Source organism: Anomaloglossus baeobatrachus, chromosome 1 (genome assembly GCF_048569485.1).
Source record: "Anomaloglossus baeobatrachus isolate aAnoBae1 chromosome 1, aAnoBae1.hap1, whole genome shotgun sequence".
Lineage (NCBI taxonomy): Eukaryota > Metazoa > Chordata > Amphibia > Anura > Aromobatidae > Anomaloglossus > Anomaloglossus baeobatrachus.
This window is the reverse complement of record NC_134353.1, coordinates 955,511,525-955,528,847: the sequence shown is the minus strand read 5'-3', so window position 1 is coordinate 955,528,847 and position 17,323 is coordinate 955,511,525. Positions and strand designations below refer to the sequence as shown.

The window sequence follows — 17,323 nt, the reverse complement described above, 5'->3', positions numbered from 1 at the left end:
CACCCAGAATTCTCCAGTGCCGTCCTGTATAATGTCCCAGCATTCCCGGCAGTGTCACCTCTCCAGTCAGCAGCTCCAGCATCTTGTTGGTGAGTCCTAGGACCTTCTGGTCATTGATGTCCTCATGTATCAGGGGGTGAGGTGGAGGCCCCGGGATTGGGCTCAGGGTTCCCCCCCGTCCTTCACACACAGGGGCCTGACAGCGATCACTAGAGGTCTTCACTACTGTGTAATCCTGAGTGTGGAGACATTAATAATATCACTACAGACATTTCCAGAGTTCATCACCTCCCCGGTCATATCCTCTGTTATTCCCATAGATAATGATGTAATGTGATGACATCAGAGCCTCTCACCTCCCCGGTCATATCCTCTGTTATCCCCCATAGATAATGATGTAATGTGATGACATCAGAACCTCTCACCTCCCCGGTCATATCCTCTGTTATCCCCATAGATAATGATGTAATGTGATGACATCAGAGCCTCTCACCTCTCTGGTCATATCCTCTGTTATTCCCATAGATAATGATGTAATGTGATGACATCAGAGCCTCTCACCTCCCCGGTCATATCCTCTGTTATTCCCATAGATAATGATGTAATGTGATGACATCAGAACCTCTCACCTCCCCGGTCATATCCTCTGTTATTCCCATAGATAATGATGTAATGTGATGACATCAGAGCCTCTCACCTCCCCGGTCATATCCTCTGTTATTCCCATAGATAATGATGTAATGTGATGACATCAGAACCTCTCACCTCCCCGGTCATATCCTCTGTTATTCCCATAGATAATGATGTAATGTGATGACATCAGAGCCTCTCACCTCCCCGGTCATATCCTCTGTTATCCCCATAGATAATGATGTAATGTGATGACATAAGGGCCTCTCACCTCCCCGGTCATATCCTCTGTTATTCCCATAGATAATGATGTAATGTGATGACATCAGAGCCTCTCACCTCCCCGGTCATATCCTCTGTTATTCCCATAGATAATGATGTAATGTGATGACATCAGAGCCTCTCACCTCCCCGGTCATATCCTCTGTTATTCCCATAGATAATGATGTAATGTGATGACATCAGAGCCTCTCACCTCTCCAGTAAGATGGAAGATTATCTCCCGACTCAGGTTTAATATCTTCTCCATAATTTTGTCTTCGTCCTTATTCATCATTTATGGGTCAATCAGGAAAAATCAAAAGAAAACGACAGAAGATCTTTTATTAGAAAGATGAGATGAGAGGCGACTGCAATACTTTATTCTTGGTCTTAAAATTGTCCGGCTTTAAAAGGATTTAGGCCGCTTTCACACTTGCGTTCAGCGCAATCCGCCGCTATGGAGAATAGCGCAGTCCGTTAATGCACTGCTCTATTCTCCATAGACTTGTATTGACGACGCACCATAACACAAGTGTCTGTGTTGCATCCACTGGATGACGCAGCGTCAGGCGGAGGTAACGCTGCATGTAGCGTTTCTTGGGTCGTTAAAATAACGCACCTTGACGGATTCCGTTAGAATATGCCAAGGTGTTTAATGATTGTCTATGGGGGCGGATTTTGTCACGTTGTACTGAGCATGCTCAGCACGTCCAGCAGAACGATCTAAATAGTTTAAAATCACTCCTGGTCTCTCCCCTCTCATACTCACCGATCACCGGCGCTGCACGGCTGTCACACTGTTCTGACAGCTTCTCGTTTTGCAAATGCGGGCCGCTCATTATTCCACTTCATATTCCCTGCTTCCCCCGCCCACCGGCGCCTATGATTGGATGCAGTCAGACACGCCACCACGCTGAGTGACAGCTGTCTCACTGTAACCAATCACATCCGCCAGTGGGCGGGTCTATGTCGTGCAGTACAATAAATTGAAGGAAAAAATAACGACATGCAGTGCCCCCTAATTTTGATACCAGCCAAGATAAAGCCATACAGCTGAAGGCTGATATTCTCAGGATGGGGAGCACCACGTTATGGAGAGACCCCCAGCCTAAAAATATCAGCCAGCAGCCGCCCGGAATTGCCGCATTCATTAGATGTGAGAGTCCCGGGACTCTACCCGGCTCATCCCGAATTGCTCTGGTGCGGTGGCATTCGGGGTAATAAGGAGTTAATGGCAGCTCATAGCTGCCATTAAGTACAAGGTTAATCATGGCAAGCGTCTCCCAGAGATACCTTCCATAATTAACCTGCGTGTGCGCAGTAACGATGATGGGGGCGGTAGTGCCGGCGTGTGCGCAGTGATGATGATGGGGATGATGATGATGGAGCCGGTAGTGCCGGCGTGTGCGCAGTGGTGATGATGATGATGATGATGGAGCCGGTAGTGCCGGCGTGTGCGCAGTGATGATGATGATGATGATGGAGCCGGTAGTGCCGGCGTGTGCGCAGTGATGATGATGATGATGATGGAGCCGGTAGTGCCGGCGTGTGCGCAGTGATGATGATGATGATGGAGCCGGTAGTGCCGGCGTGTGCGCAGTGAGGATGATGATGGGGGCGGTAGTGCCGGTGTGTGTCTCTCTCGGCTAAAGAAAACTTAACGCAACACGTTATTTCACAAGAATCCATTGCTTTTATTGTCAACTATTTACAAGACATCAGTCACACAACACAAGGGTGAAAGCCCCTGTAATCATAAGCAGTGTTTCACTCCCCCCCCCCCCCCTTCACGTGTAGTGCGGGGGTCACACACACACTCCGGGACCCCTCAGTGATGGCCGCGCTCCCCCCACAGGTCACACACACTCCGGGACCCCTCAGTGATGGCCCCCCACAGGTCACACACACTCCGGGACCCCTCAGTGATGGCCGCGCTCCCCCCACAGGTCACACACACTCCGGGACCCCTCAGTGATGGCCGCGCTCCCCCCACAGGTCACACACACTCCGGGACCCCTCAGTGATGACCCCCCACAGGTCACACACACTCCGAGACCCCTCAGTGATGGCCCCCCACAGGTCACACACACTCCGGGACCCCTCAGTGATGACCCCCCACAGGTCACACACACTCCGGGACCCCTCAGTGATGTCCCCCCACAGGTCACACACACTCCGGGACCCCTCAGTGATGGCCCCCCACAGGTCACACACACTCCGGGACCCCTCAGTGATGGCCGCGCTCCCCCCACAGGTCACACACACACTCCGGGACCCCTCAGTGATGGCCCCCCACAGGTCACACACACTCCGGGACCCCTCAGTGATGACCCCCCACAGGTCACACACACTCCGGGACCCCTCAGTGATGACCCCCCACAGGTCACACACACTCCGGGACCCCTCAGTGATGACCCCCCACAGGTCACACACACTCCGGGACCCCTCAGTGATGGCCCCCCACAGGTCACACACACTCCGGGACCCCTCAGTGATGGCCTCCCACAGGTCACACACACTCCGGGACCCCTCAGTGATGGCCCACCACAGGTCACACACACTCCGGGACCCCTCAGTGATGGCCCCCCACAGGTCACACACACTCCGGGACCCCTCAGTGATGACCCCCCCACAGGTCACACACACTCCGGGACCCCTCAGTGATGACCCCCCACAGGTCACACACACTCCGGGACCCCTCAGTGATGACCCCCCACAGGTCACACACACTCCGGGACCCCTCAGTGATGGCCGCGCTCCCCCCACAGGTCACAGAGGAGTCCCCGTCTCTACAGCCCGCGCTGCCCCTGCACAGAGGAGCCGGGGACACTCACAGCTGCAGCAATGAGGCCGCTTCTTCTGCTGGGATGTAGCGGAGGGGATGTGCGGGGTTTCCCGGGGCAGGCAGCGGGGGCCGCGTCCTGTGCTGAGGGCTCCGGCTCCTCCGCTCTCTGAAGTGGTGACGTCACCGGAAAGGGCGGGGCAGAGCTGTGGGCAGAGCAGAGCTGTGAGCGGGGCAGGTCTCTGGGCGGGGCAGTGCTGTGGGCGGGGCAGGGCTCCGGCTGTGCAGAGCTGTGGGCGGGGCAGGTCTCTGGGCGGGGCAGTGCTGTGGGCGGGGCAGGGCTCCGGCTGTGCAGAGCTGTGGGCGGGGCAGTACTCGGGCTGTGCAGAGCTGTGGGCGGGGCTGAGCTGTGGGCTGAGCAGAGCTGTGGGCGGTGCAGAGCTGTGGGCGGGGCGGGGCTGTGGGCGGGGCAGAGCTGTGGGCGGGGCAGAGCGGACGGATCCTGACCCTGAGGTGGAGAGGATTCAGCGGCTCCTCGTTAGTTCTAGAACTTTCCTCTCAGACTGGATTTTGCCTGCGGTCATTTCTTGGGGCCGCAGCTCGTGTATATCTCACAGGGAATGGCCTGAAGCTGCAGCACGGGGCTGTGGGGGCTTCTATAAGGAGGGGGATATGGGGGGCTACACAGGGCAGGGGGAGGGGCTGTGGAGGCTTCTATAAGGAGGGGGATATGGGGGGCTACACAGGGCAGGGGGAGAGGCTGTGGAGACTTCTATAAGGAGGGGGATATGGGGGGCTACACAGGGCAGGGGGAGGGGCTGTGGAGGCTTCTATAAGGAGGGGATATGGGGGGCTACACAGGGCAGGGGGAGAGGCTGTGGAGACTTCTATAAGGAGGGGGATATGGGGGGCTACACAGGGCAGGGGGAGAGGCTGTGGAGGCTTCTATAAGGAGGGGATATGGGGGCTACACAGGGCAGGGGGAGAGGCTGTGGAGGCTTCTATAAGGAGGGGGATATGGGGGGCTACACAGGGCAGGGGGAGAGGCTGTGGAGGCTTCTATAAGGAGGGGGATATGGGGGGCTACACAGGGCAGGGGGAGGGGCTGTGGTGGCTTCTATAAGGAGGGGGATATGGGGGGCTACACAGGGCAGGGGGAGGGACTGTGGAGGCTTCTATAAGGAGGGGGATATGGGGGGCTACACAGGGCAGGGGGAGAGGCTGTGGAGGCTTCTATAAGGAGGGGGATATGGGGGGCTACACAGGGCAGGGGGAGAGGCTGTGGAGGCTTCTATAAGGAGGGGGGATATGGGGGGCTACACCGGGCAGGGGGAGGCTTCTATAAGGAAGGGATATGGGGGGCTACAGAGGGCAGGGGGAGAGGCTGTGGAGGCTTCTATAAGGAGGGGATATGGGGGGCTACAGAGGGCAGGGGGAGATGCTGTGGAGGCTTCTATAAGGAGGGGATATGGGGGGCTACAGAGGGCAGGGGGAGGGGCTGTGGAGGCTTCTATAAGGAGGGGGATATGGGGGGCTACACAGGGCAGGGGGAGAGGCTGTGGAGGCTTCTATAAGGAGGGGGATATGGGGGGCTACACAGGGCAGGGGGAGGGGCTGTGGAGGCTTCTATAAGGAGGGGGATATGGGGGGCTACACAGGGCAGGGGGAGAGGCTGTGGAGGCTTCTATAAGGAGGGGGATATGGGGGGCTACACAGGGCAGGGGGAGAGGCTGTGGAGGCTTCTATAAGGAGGGGGGATATGGGGGGCTACACCGGGCAGGGGGAGGCTTCTATAAGGAAGGGATATGGGGGGCTACAGAGGGCAGGGGGAGAGGCTGTGGAGGCTTCTATAAGGAGGGGATATGGGGGGCTACAGAGGGCAGGGGGAGATGCTGTGGAGGCTTCTATAAGGAGGGGATATGGGGGGCTACAGAGGGCAGGGGGAGATGCTGTGGAGGCTTCTATAAGGAGGGGATATGGGGGGCTACACAAGGCAGGGGGAGGGGCTGTGGAGGCTTCTATAAGGAGGGGGATATGGGGGGGCTACACAGGGGAGGGGCTGTGGAGGCTTCTATAAGGAGGGGATATGGGGGGCTACACAGGGCAGGGGGAGGGGCTGTGGGGGTTTCTATAAGGAGGGGGATATGGGGGGCTACACAGGGCAGGGGGAGGGGCTGTGGAGGCTTCTATAAGGAGGGGGATATGGGGGGCTACACAGGGCAGGGGGAGGGGCTGTGGAGGCTTCTATAAGGAGGGGATATGGGGGGCTACACAGGGCAGGGGGAGGGGCTGTGGAGGCTTCTATAAGGAGGGGGATATGGGGGGCTACACAGGGCAGGGGGAGGGGCTGTGGAGGCTTCTATAAGGAGGGGATATGGGGGGCTACACAGGGCAGGGGGAGGGGCTGTGGGGGCTTCTATAAGGAGGGGGATATGGGGGGCTACACAGGGCAGGGGGAGGGGCTGTGGAGGCTTCTATAAGGAGGGGGATATGGGGGGCTACACAGGGCAGGGGGAGGGGCTGTGGAGGCTTCTATAAGGAGGGGGATATGAGGGGCTACACAGGGCAGGGGGAGAGGCTGTGGAGGCTTCTATAAGGAGGGGGATATGGGGGGCTACACAGGGCAGGGGGATGGGCTGTGGAGGCTTCTATAAGGAGGGATATATGGGGGGCTACACAGGGCAGGGGAAGAGGCTGTGGAGGCTTCTATAAGGAGGGGATATGGGGGGCTACACAGGGCAGGGGGAGATGCTGTGGAGGCTTCTATAAGGAGGGGATATGGGGGGCTACAGAGGGCAGGGGGAGAGGCTGTGGAGGCTTCTGCCCAGCGAGAGCCCTTGCATAAGAGGATCAGGGGCTGTTAAAGACAGAAAATAAACTGTCAGCAAGATCTGAACAGCCCCTCCCCCCCGACGTGCAGCCTCTCTCCCTGCGAGCCCCCCCCGACGTGCAGCCTCTCTCCCTGCGAGCCCCCCCCCCGACGTGCAGCCTCTCTCCCTGCGAGCTTCACCCCGACGTGCAGCCTCTCTCCCTGCGAGCCCCCCCCGACATGCAGCCTCTCTCCCTGCGAGCCCCCCCCCCAACGTGCAGTATAGCCCCCGTCTAGTTCGAGCCCCCCCCAACCCTCCGCCCTTCCGCTGCCCATCGAGTGCCCCCTGCTCAGGTTCACTGGGCAGCGGGAGGCGGCGCATTGGGGGGGCTCGTGGGGCAACGCGTTTGGGAGGTTCGCACTGGACAGGGGGCTATACTGCACATTTGGGGGGACTTGCAGGGGGCGATCCACGTTTGGGAGGCTCGCACTGGGCAGGGGACGACGCTGCACGTTGTGGGCTCGCACTGGGCAAGGGGCGACGCTCCATATTTGGTGGGGCTCGCAGGGAGAGGATGCACATTTTTAGTGGGGCTCGCACTAGGTAGGGTGTGATGCCGAACTTTTGGTGTCTTGCAGGGGGCTGTGTTGCTCTTTGAGGGGCCTTGCAGGGTGCACCAGGTAGGGGGCAACGTTGCACGTTGGGGGGAGGCTCGTGCTGGGCAGGGGGCTGTGTTGCACATTGGGGGTGCTCGTGCTGGGCAGGGGGCAGTGTTGCACGTTGGGGGGGGAGGGGGGCTCGCAGGGAGAGAGACTGCACGTCGGTAGGGGGGGCTCGCAGGGAGAGAGACTGCACGTCGGGAGGGGGGGCTCGCAGGGAGAGAGACTGCACGTCGGGAGGGGGGGGCTCGCAGAGAGAGAGACTGCATGTCGGGGGGGAGCTCGCAGGGAGAGAGACTGCACGTCGGGAGGGGGGGGCTCGCAGGGAGAGAGACTGCACGTCGGGAGGGGGGGCTCGCAGGGAGAGAGACTGCATGTCGGGAGGGGGGGCTCGCAGGGAGAGAGACTGCACATCGGGAGGGGGGGGGCTCGCAGGGAGAGAGACTGCACGTCGGGAGGGGGGGGGGCTCGCAGGGAGAGAGACTGCACGTCGGGAGGGGGGGCTCGCAGGGAGAGAGACTGCACGTCGGGAGGGGGGGCTCGCAGGGAGAGAGACTGCACGTCGGGAGGTGGGGGGCTCGCAGGGAGATAGACTGCACGTCGGGGGGGGGGCTCGCAGGGAGAGAGACTGCACGTCGGGGGGGGGGCTCGCAGGGAGAGAGACTGCACGTCGGGAGGGGGGGGCTCGCAGGGAGAGAGACTGCACGTCGGGAGGGGGGGGCTCGCAGGGAGAGAGACTGCACGTCGGGGGGGGCTCGCAGGGAGAGAGACTGCACGTCGGGAGGGGGGGGGCTCGCAGGGAGAGAGACTGCACGTCGGGAGGGGGGGCTCGCAGGGAGAGAGACTGCACGTCGGGAAGGGGGGGCTTGCAGGGAGAGAGACTGCACGTCGGGAGGGGGGGGGCTCGCAGGGAGAGAGGCTGCACATCGGCAGGGGGGGGGCTCGCAGGGAGAGAGACTGCACGTCGGGAGGGGGGGGGGCTCGCAGGGAGAGAGACTGCACGTCGGGAGGGGGGGGCTTGCAGGGAGAGAGACTGCACGTCGGGAGGGGGGGGCTCGCAGGGAGAGAGACTGCACATCGGCAGGGGGGGGGCTCGCAGGGAGAGAGACTGCACGTCGGGAGGGGGGGGGGCTCGCAGGGAGAGAGACTGCACGTCGGGAGGGGGGGGGCTCGCAGGGAGAGAGACTGCACGTCGGGAGGGGGGGGCTCGCAGGGAGAGAGACTGCACGTCGGGAGGGGGGGCTCGCAGGGAGAGAGACTGCACGTCGGGAGGGGGGGGGCTCGCAGGGAGAGAGACTGCACAGTTTCGACATGGCGACGAATATGTTTAGCGCTGACAATGCCATTATCAGCATGACGATTCCAGTCATTTACATGCTGGAGCACACGCTAAACACTATTCGGAGTCAGGGGGTGGGACCACAGGAAGGGGAGGAACTACAGGAGGATTCATATGCGCAAGAGACAACAACATCACCAAGGTCCAGACGTTCATCATCACCAACACGGCAGGCATGGGACCATTGGGGACAGGGATCAGCAAGGGCGCATGGTAGCAGGCGAAATGTTGAGGAAGGTGCAGGAGAACATGAAGAAATGGAGGACGAACTGTCCATGGACATGGAAGACTCAGCGGATGAGGGAGACCTTGGTCAAATTTCAGTTGAAAGAGGTTGGGGGAGATGTCAGAGGAAGAAAGAACGGTTAGCACCTCTATGCCACAAACACAGCGTGGACTTGGTCCGCATGGCTGCACAAGACACATGAGTGCCTTCTTGCTGCACTACCTCCAACATGACAGTCGTATTGTCAAAATTAGAAGTGATGATGACTACTGGGTTGCCACACTATTAGACCGGTACAAGTCCAAATTTTGTGACATAATTCCACCCATAGAAAGGGACGCACGTATGCAGGAGTATCAGCAGAAGCTGTTACTCGATCTTAGCTCGGCTTTTCCACCAAACAACCGTGCAGGTGCAGGGAGTGAATCTCCCAGTTGTAACTTGACAAGCATGGGACGGTCTCGTCATCTTCAACAGTCTACCCGTACCAGTAGCACCGTATCTGGTGCTGGTAACAGCAATTTTATTTAATCTTTTCATAATTTTTTTAGCCCCTCCTTTGCAAGGCCACCAGAGCCAACAAGTCTAACACATAGTCAACGGCTGGAGAGGATGATACAGGAGTATCTCCAAATGAACATCGATGCCATTACTTTGCAAATGGAGCCTTGCTCATTTTGGGCTTCAAATCTTGAAAAATGGCCAGAGCTCTCCACTTACGCCTTGGAGATTTTGTCGTGTCCAGCTGCCAGCGTTGTCTCTGAACGTGTCTTCAGTGCTGCTGGGTGTGTGCTGACAGATAAGCGCACGCGTCTGTCCAGTGACAATGTGGACAGACTAATGTTCATCAAAATGAACAAGTCATGGATCCACAAGGAGTTTACTACCCCTGTGTCATCCTGGGGAGAGTAAATGCTTGTGGATTTGGAATGTGCTTGATGCAAATGTACCTGTGAAGTGTACAACTGGGGCACAACTGCTGCTACTGAAGGGGTGGGTGTCTGTGTGGCCCAATTTTTGGAAAAAAGGGAGACTCTGCTTGGAGTAACTCTTGCTTACATTGTTTTTAAAAATGATCCAAGATGAACAGAGCTGGGATCAGGAAAGACTTAGCTACCTACCCCGGTCATCCTGGGGACGGTTAAGTATGGCGTATTTTTGAATGTGCTTGATGCAAATCTACCTGTGAAGTGTACAACTGGGGCACAAGTGTTGCCACTGAAGGGGTGGGTGTGTGTGTGGCCCAATTTTTGGAAAAAAGGGAGACTCCGCTTGGAGTCACCTTGCGGTGTTTTACATGATTTTAGAAGGGCGTGCCATGCCTATATCTGTGTCTCCTTCTCTTTTTTCTTGTCCTGCTCTTTTGTTTTCGCATGAGTATATGTCCTTGTCACTTTCCCATGTGTTTGTGTTGTGTTGTGAGTTGTTTACCACCTTTTGGACACCTTTTGAGGGTGTTTTCTAGGTGTTTTTATGTGTTTGTGATTGCCTCCCATTGTTTCCTATGCGGTTCGAGTGGTTCGCCGAACCAAACTCGAACGGTTCCTCCGTTCGGTGAACCGAACTCGAGCCGAACCACAGCCGGTTCGCTCATCTCTAGTCTTAAAGTTCAGTCCGTTAGGAAAAACAGAATTCAATTGCAAAATCCAATAGATTTCTCTTGCACGTAATGTCTCCATCCTGTCTCCTCCTCGTTATGATTTCTTGATGTGTTCTATAGCCAGAACTTTTAGAGTTGATGTATCACCTCCATGTATTTACAAAAAATGGCGATCACCTCCTTATACATGAAGGTGATACATGAACTCTAAAACAAGAAATCATAACGAGGAGGAGACAGGATGGCGACATTACGTGCAAAAGAAATCTATTGGATTTTGCAATTTAATTGTTTTTCCTAACGGACTGAACTTTAAGACAGATCTATTATACTACTATTAAATAGTGTTTATGTGAAAGAGATATTTTTTTTTTTTACAATGATAGTGGTAGTGGGTTTGGATTGGTATTGAATAGGTTAATATTGTAATAGGCAACCTTCCTTATACATGTGTACTAAATTAGGAATAATTAACTATGTCCTGATTGGATGTAGTTTTTTGTAAATGTCTATAAAATGGTTGTAAATGTGTATGCATTAATGCTATGACTAAGAGCTACTGACTGCTCGAAACGCGTCAGTTATGCTTTTAATGTGAATAAAAGCTACGGAAAATATCCCTTTGGTGTGAACAGTCCTATCCGTCCTATTTTCTTGTTGGATGCCGGACACTTGGGAGTTAAGTATACTAGCCTGTGTTACCTGGGAGCTGGCCCAGAGATTTTTGTCCGAGCACCACACCTTATCCTGCAGGACGTTAAATGAACTTTGGAACTGGTGAGCTGATCAACCTTTTGTCTATAGACCATTCACTAGATCCCCCATGTGGCTCTGGGATTTTTTCTCAGCATTCTTGTGATCATTTTGATCCCACAGGGTAAGATCTTGCATGGAGCCCCAGATCAAGGGAGATTATCAGTGGTCTTGTATATCTTCCATTTTCGTATTAATGCTCCCACAGTCGCTGTCATTCACATCAAGCTGGTTGCCTTTTGCAGATTCAGTCTTCCCAGCCTGTTGCAGGGTTACAATTTTTTTTTCTGGTGTCCTTCGACAGTTCTTGGTCTTATACTGATAAGTTCAAACAGGTGTCATTACTACAGGTAATGAGTGGAGGACAGCGGGGCCTCTTAAAGACGTTACAGGTCTATGAGAGCCAGAAATCTTGCATGTTTTTATGTGACTAAATACTTATTTTCCACCATAATTCGCAAAATAAAATCATGCCAAATTAGACAAGGTGATTTATCGGGATTTTTTTTTTATCATTTTGTTTTTCATAGTTGTAGTCTACCTATGATGTCAATTACAGGCTGCTCTCATCATTTTAAAGGGTACTAAGCGATGTCGCTAGCGATAGCACCCGCCCCCGTCGTTGGTGCGTCATGGGCAAATTGCTGCCCGTGACAAACAATATCTCTGGTACATGGGCGGCACGGTGGCTCAGTGGTTAGCACTGCAGTCTTGCAGCGCTGGGGTCCTGGGTTCAAATCCCACCAAGGACACCATCTGCAAGGAGTTTGTATGTTCTCCCCGTGTTTGCGTGGGTTTCCTCCGGGTTCTCCGGTTTCCTCCCACACTCGAAAGACATACAGATAGGGACTTTAGATTGTGAGCCCCAATGGGGACAGTGTTCCTGATGTATGTAAAGCGCTGCGGAATATGTTAGCGCTATATAAAAATAAAGATTTGATTTGAAAGATTTGATGTCACACGAACTTACCTTCCTAACGACTTCGCTGTGGCCAGCGAACCTCTTTTTTAAGGAGGCGGTTCGTGCGGCGTCACAGTGACGTCACACAGTAGGTCACCAATAGAAGCGGAGGGGCGGAGAGAAGCCGCATGAACATCACTCCCACCTCGTTGCCGAAGGACGCAGGAACGCTGTTAGTCGTTACCGGAGTGTCACACGTAGCGATGGGTGCTGCCTCAGGAACGACAAACAACCTGCGGTCCTACACGAGCAACGATATTTTGAAAATGAACGACGTGTCAACAATCAACGATTTGGTGAGTATTTGGGATTGTTAGTGGTCGCTCGTGTCACAAGCAATGACGTCGCTAACGAGGCTGGATGTGCGTCACAAATTCCATGAGCTCAGCGATATCTCGTTAGTGATGTCGTTGTGTGTAACGGGGCCTTAAGTGGGAGAACTTGCACAATTGGTGGCTGACAAAATACTTTTTTTCCTCACTGAATAACCCATTGTGTCCTGATAGGATGTTCGGGCCCCAGCAATTTAATCATGATATTGGGGAGTGGGATTCTTGGACGATTCTTCTACTGATGTCATTTCATCAGTGAATGTGCAGCATTTGAGTTTAAAAATAGGAAAAAATATTTCTGTATTCTGATTTTCTTTGAGAGAAAATGTAGAGATTTATTTTTATATTCTTTTTAATCACAGGATACTAAAATAAAACAAATAGTGATGGGCGATTCACCCGATGGTCGGGATCGGGGAGACTCGCCCGATCGTTTTGTAAAGATCGGAATCAAGACAATATGATCTTGTGCCCGATCACCGATCTTTGACTTTACAGTTATAGGATGGGGCGGGGGAGGGCTGTAAAATAAAGAATATTGTTAATAATAAACATTGTCATTATACATACAGGTCCCACGACGCGTTCTGCAGACTCTGTCTCCCCCTGCTTCTCCTTCAGAGTCTGAGCATCGCTGTGCCCTCTCGATAATCACCACTGACTAAAGAACTTCTGTGACGTCATAGCCATGTGACCAGTCCCGTGTGAATGTTGTATTATCTTATTGGCTACAGATTGGTCACATGACTAACGTCATGCAAGGTTCTGTACTGTCAGTGGATAGGGATGGACAAGCATGCTCGCCAGTACTCAGTACTCGATATACTCGCGAGCGCCGTGTACCGGCGAGATGCTTGGGCACATGCTCTGCTCCCCCTCCCTGCATGTCGGCACTCTTTACAGTCAGCCCACATGCAGGGATTGGCTGCCACACACTGTAATGCCACAGCCGGTATATAACAGCACCGGTAATCAGGTGTCGGAGATCACCGTTGCTATAGTAATCCCCCTCGTTAGGTTACTATGGCAACGGTGGCAGTGATGACGTCACCTCTTACCAACCCACAGCCTCTGCTCACTCATTGAGTGATTAGACAGCATGGGTAGAAGAAGCGTTCTTTCCGTACTTTGTGATATAGCAGAGCTAGATCGGTGACAGAAGTACAGAATCATGGAGGGGTGAGCGGGAGTAATAAAGATGGCGTCCCCAAGTGTGTCTGTGTATTAATTTCTAATAAAATATATTTTTTTCTCTGCATGGGGTCTTTTTTTAACCCTTTATTGGAGATTCTTAATGGCCGGGTCAAACTTGGCCTGACATTAGGAATCTCGGGCTTAATATCAGCTGGTAAAACAAAGCTGGTATTCATTCACCCCTTATTACCCAGCGTGCCACCCCACACCAGGGCGGCTGCTTGAAGAGTTTAATACGGCGCCAAAAGATGGCACTTCTATGAAAGCACTATTTTCTGGGGCGGCTGCGTACTGCAATTCTCAGGGGAAAAAGGAAGATCCCAGGAATTACAGGTCAGTAAGTCTGACCTCCATAGCAGGAATAAGGAGGATTCAGGGAGAGGTTAGGCTTACTGGCCTGTAATTATTACAGGAAAAATAGTTGCACAAATTGTCAAAGAACATTTACTTAGGTACCTGGATGGGAAGGCATTAATCAACCAAAGCCAGCATAGCTTTATGACCAATAAACCTTGTCAGACCAACCTGATTTCCTTCTACAGCAAAGTCACTGAATGGTTGGACCAGCGGAATGCTGTGGATATAGTATACCTTGACTTCAGTAAGGCATTCTACCCGTTTCCCCGAAAATAAGACACTTTCTTATATTTTTTTTTTAGCCTGAAAAAGCACTAGGTCTTATTTTCAGGGAGTGTCTTATTCTCGAGGCGACATGGTTGGGGGTAAGTTTACCCCAAACAAAAAGCAGACCCCCTCTTCCCAGGATTGTCATACCAGAATCGGGTGTCGGTATGGCTCCCAGATCTCCCTGTGATCTCCCAGCAGGTATGCTGCACGCTTCCCCTGCGTTTAACTAACACTCGCATAGATCACATCACACACATCCCACATCATTCCTCCCTGTGATCTCCCAGCAGCTGTGCTCCCCTACATCTAACACTCGCATACATCAGATCTCACACACATCACATTCCTCCCTGTGATCTCCCAGCAACTGTGCTCCCCTGCGTCTCGCCGACACTCACATCAGAACACCCACACACCCTGGCCGCCGTCCTCCTCTGCCTCCTGCCGACACTCACAGATCTGATTGCATACACTCACACACACATCTCACAGTACACACGATAATGCACATACATTTACAATCGAAAGCACACTCACAACATCCGTAGATACCACATGCTTCTGGCTATGTGATCCTCTGGCAGGTCCTGGAAGATCGCTGCCCAGAAGCAAGCGATATTGCTGGATGTGGCGAGTGTGTATGAGAACTGATGTGTGTGTACATGTGCGTTCCACCACAGGACCTTGATGCGCTCACCTGCTCCAGCGTCTGGTGAGTATGATCAGTGGGGGGGGGGAGGATCTTCTCTCTTCTTTCTTTAGGGGGTGTCCGCTATCTATAGTGAAGTGTCCTGCAGGATTCTTTAACTTTTTCACCGCTGCATGACAATTCTATTGACTGCGGCTAGGTCTTATTTTCAGGGAATGTCTTATATTTAAGCATCCCTGAAAACTCCTGCTAGGTCTTATTTTCAGGGAATGTCCTATATTTAAGCATCCCTGAAAACTCCTGCTAGGTCTTATTTTCGGGGAAACATGGTATAAAGTTTCACAAGACATCCTCATTGAAAAAATGATCAAGTATGGAATTGACAAAAAAAATCAGTTAGATGGATTCACAACTGACTTAATCAGGCACAACGAGTAATACTAAATGGATACACATCAACCTGGAGGAAAGTCAAAAGCGGGGACTGCAAGGCTCTGTCCTGGGATCAGTGCGGTTTAATATCTTTATAAATGATCTGGATAATGGAATTATTGGAAAACTCATAAAATTTGCAGATGATACTAAGATAGAAGTGGCCAACACTAGAGAGGAAAGAGAGCATATTCAAAAGGGTCTAGACACACTTGAACAATGGGCTGAAGAGATCAGTATGGTTTTTAACAGGGACAAATGCAAAGTCCTACATCTGGGTAAAAGAAATGTAAAAAACATATATAGTATGGGAGGAATAGAACTAGGTGATAGCACCGAGGAAAAGGACTTGGGCATAATAGTGGATCCCAGATTCAACATGAGCCAACAACGCGGAGCTGCAGCTAAAAAAGCCAACACAATTCTGGGATGTATCAAGACAAGAATTGAATCTAGATTAAGAGAGGTGATTATTCCCCTATACTCTACCCTGATCAGACCCCACCTGGAATACTGTGTACAGTTCTGGGCGCCCCAATTCAAGAAAGACATTGATATATTGGAGCAAGTCCAGAGAAGAGCAACCAAGATGGTAGGTCTGCAAACCATGTCCTATGAAGAATGGCTAAAAGAACTAGGTATGTTTAGTTTGAAAAAGAGAAGGCTGAGATGAGACTTAATAGCGGTTTACAAATATCTGAAAGGTAGTCACAGTGCAGAGGGAACTACCCTATTCTCATTAGCACAAGGAAGTACAAGAAGCAATGGGATGAAACTAAAAGGAAGGAGATTCAGATTAGACATTAGGAAAAACTTTGACAGTGAGGGCAGTCAGGGAGTGGAACAGGCTACCACGGGAGGTGGTGCGCTCTCCATCAATGGAAAGCTTTAATCGGAAAATGGATAAACATATAGCTGGGATGATTTAGTAAAGCCTGCACTCCCAGGGGGTTGGACCCGATGGCCCCTGAGATCTCTTCCAACCCTACCATTCTATGTTATCTGGATTCTATTTGCTGATTGTGACGTTTATTGACAACTGCAAACAGAACCATCATCTCTTTTGAAAACGTGCGACTTTATCTGGAAAGAAACTGTTGTATTATTTCTTGTACGGTTATTTTATTTATTTTACTCACTTATATAGTGCCATTCATTCCACAGCTTTACAGACATTATCACCACTGTCCCCATTGGGGCTCACAAGCTACATTCCCTGGAACTTTTCATGTGAAAAGGGGAAAAAAAGACAATATGGCGCTCCCTGAGCATAATAAGTAGTCAGTATAGTTGTAGCCGTGAGTGAAGAATTTTGCACTCACCTTGAAGTAGTATATAAATGTACATGTGAATCCAAAGTCATTCCAATAGCTCAAATGTGCTGCAGGAAAATGCTCCAGTGGGGATCCAAACAGAGAAAATGCTCCAGAAAAACAGATCAGTAATAGCACACGCTACCTCAAGTGGCAATGTAGTAGTGGAGTAAGGAGGATCAATATCCCAGCTTTCAATAAAAATAATTAAAATACAATCAAATGCATTTCGGCTGTGAACCAGCCTTCTTCAGGGCACATAACTCAATTTGCTTAATCACTTATAAATGCCATTAATTTCACAGCTTTACAGATATTATCACCACTGTCCCTATTAGGACTTAGGCTATGTGCACACAGTGCGTTTTTCTCGGCGTTTTTGCGCGTTTTTCGGGTGCGTTTTTGGCCTCAAAACTGCATGACTTTTCTTCCCCAGCAAAGTCTGAGTTTTCATTTTTGCTGTCCCCACACAGCGTTTTTTTTCAGCTGCGTTTTTGTGGTGACCACAAAGACGCAGCATGTCAATTATTCCCGCGTTTTTCACTGCGCTTTTCATCCATTGAGTTCAATGGGATGTTGAAAGACGCAATGAGAAACGCAAATAGCTGCGTTTTGGTGCATTTTGGTGCGTTTCTAAGACCAAAAGCGCAGCTATAAACGCAGGAGGTGGGTAGTAAAGTGACGTGTACAGGAAGAGGATTCCTTCTGTCAGTATATACAGAAGCGTGAATCCTCCCGGTACCGTCACCGCTGCT

General features: G+C 52.2%; 1 protein-coding gene and 1 long non-coding RNA gene across 3 annotated transcripts in view; both read right to left on the bottom strand.

Moving 5' to 3' along the window:
- The window catches only part of LOC142257423 (uncharacterized), a 115,863-nt gene that overhangs the window by 79,680 nt on the left and 18,860 nt on the right, over positions 1–17,323 (bottom strand). The gene's annotated exons all lie outside the window — the stretch shown is intronic.
- On the bottom strand, positions 17–3,850 carry LOC142257558 (uncharacterized). The gene is made up of 3 exons (XR_012727642.1): positions 3,726–3,850; positions 1,106–1,174; positions 17–235 (listed from the first exon to the last, which is right to left on the bottom strand). It is a non-coding gene; the product is annotated as an uncharacterized LOC142257558 (long non-coding RNA).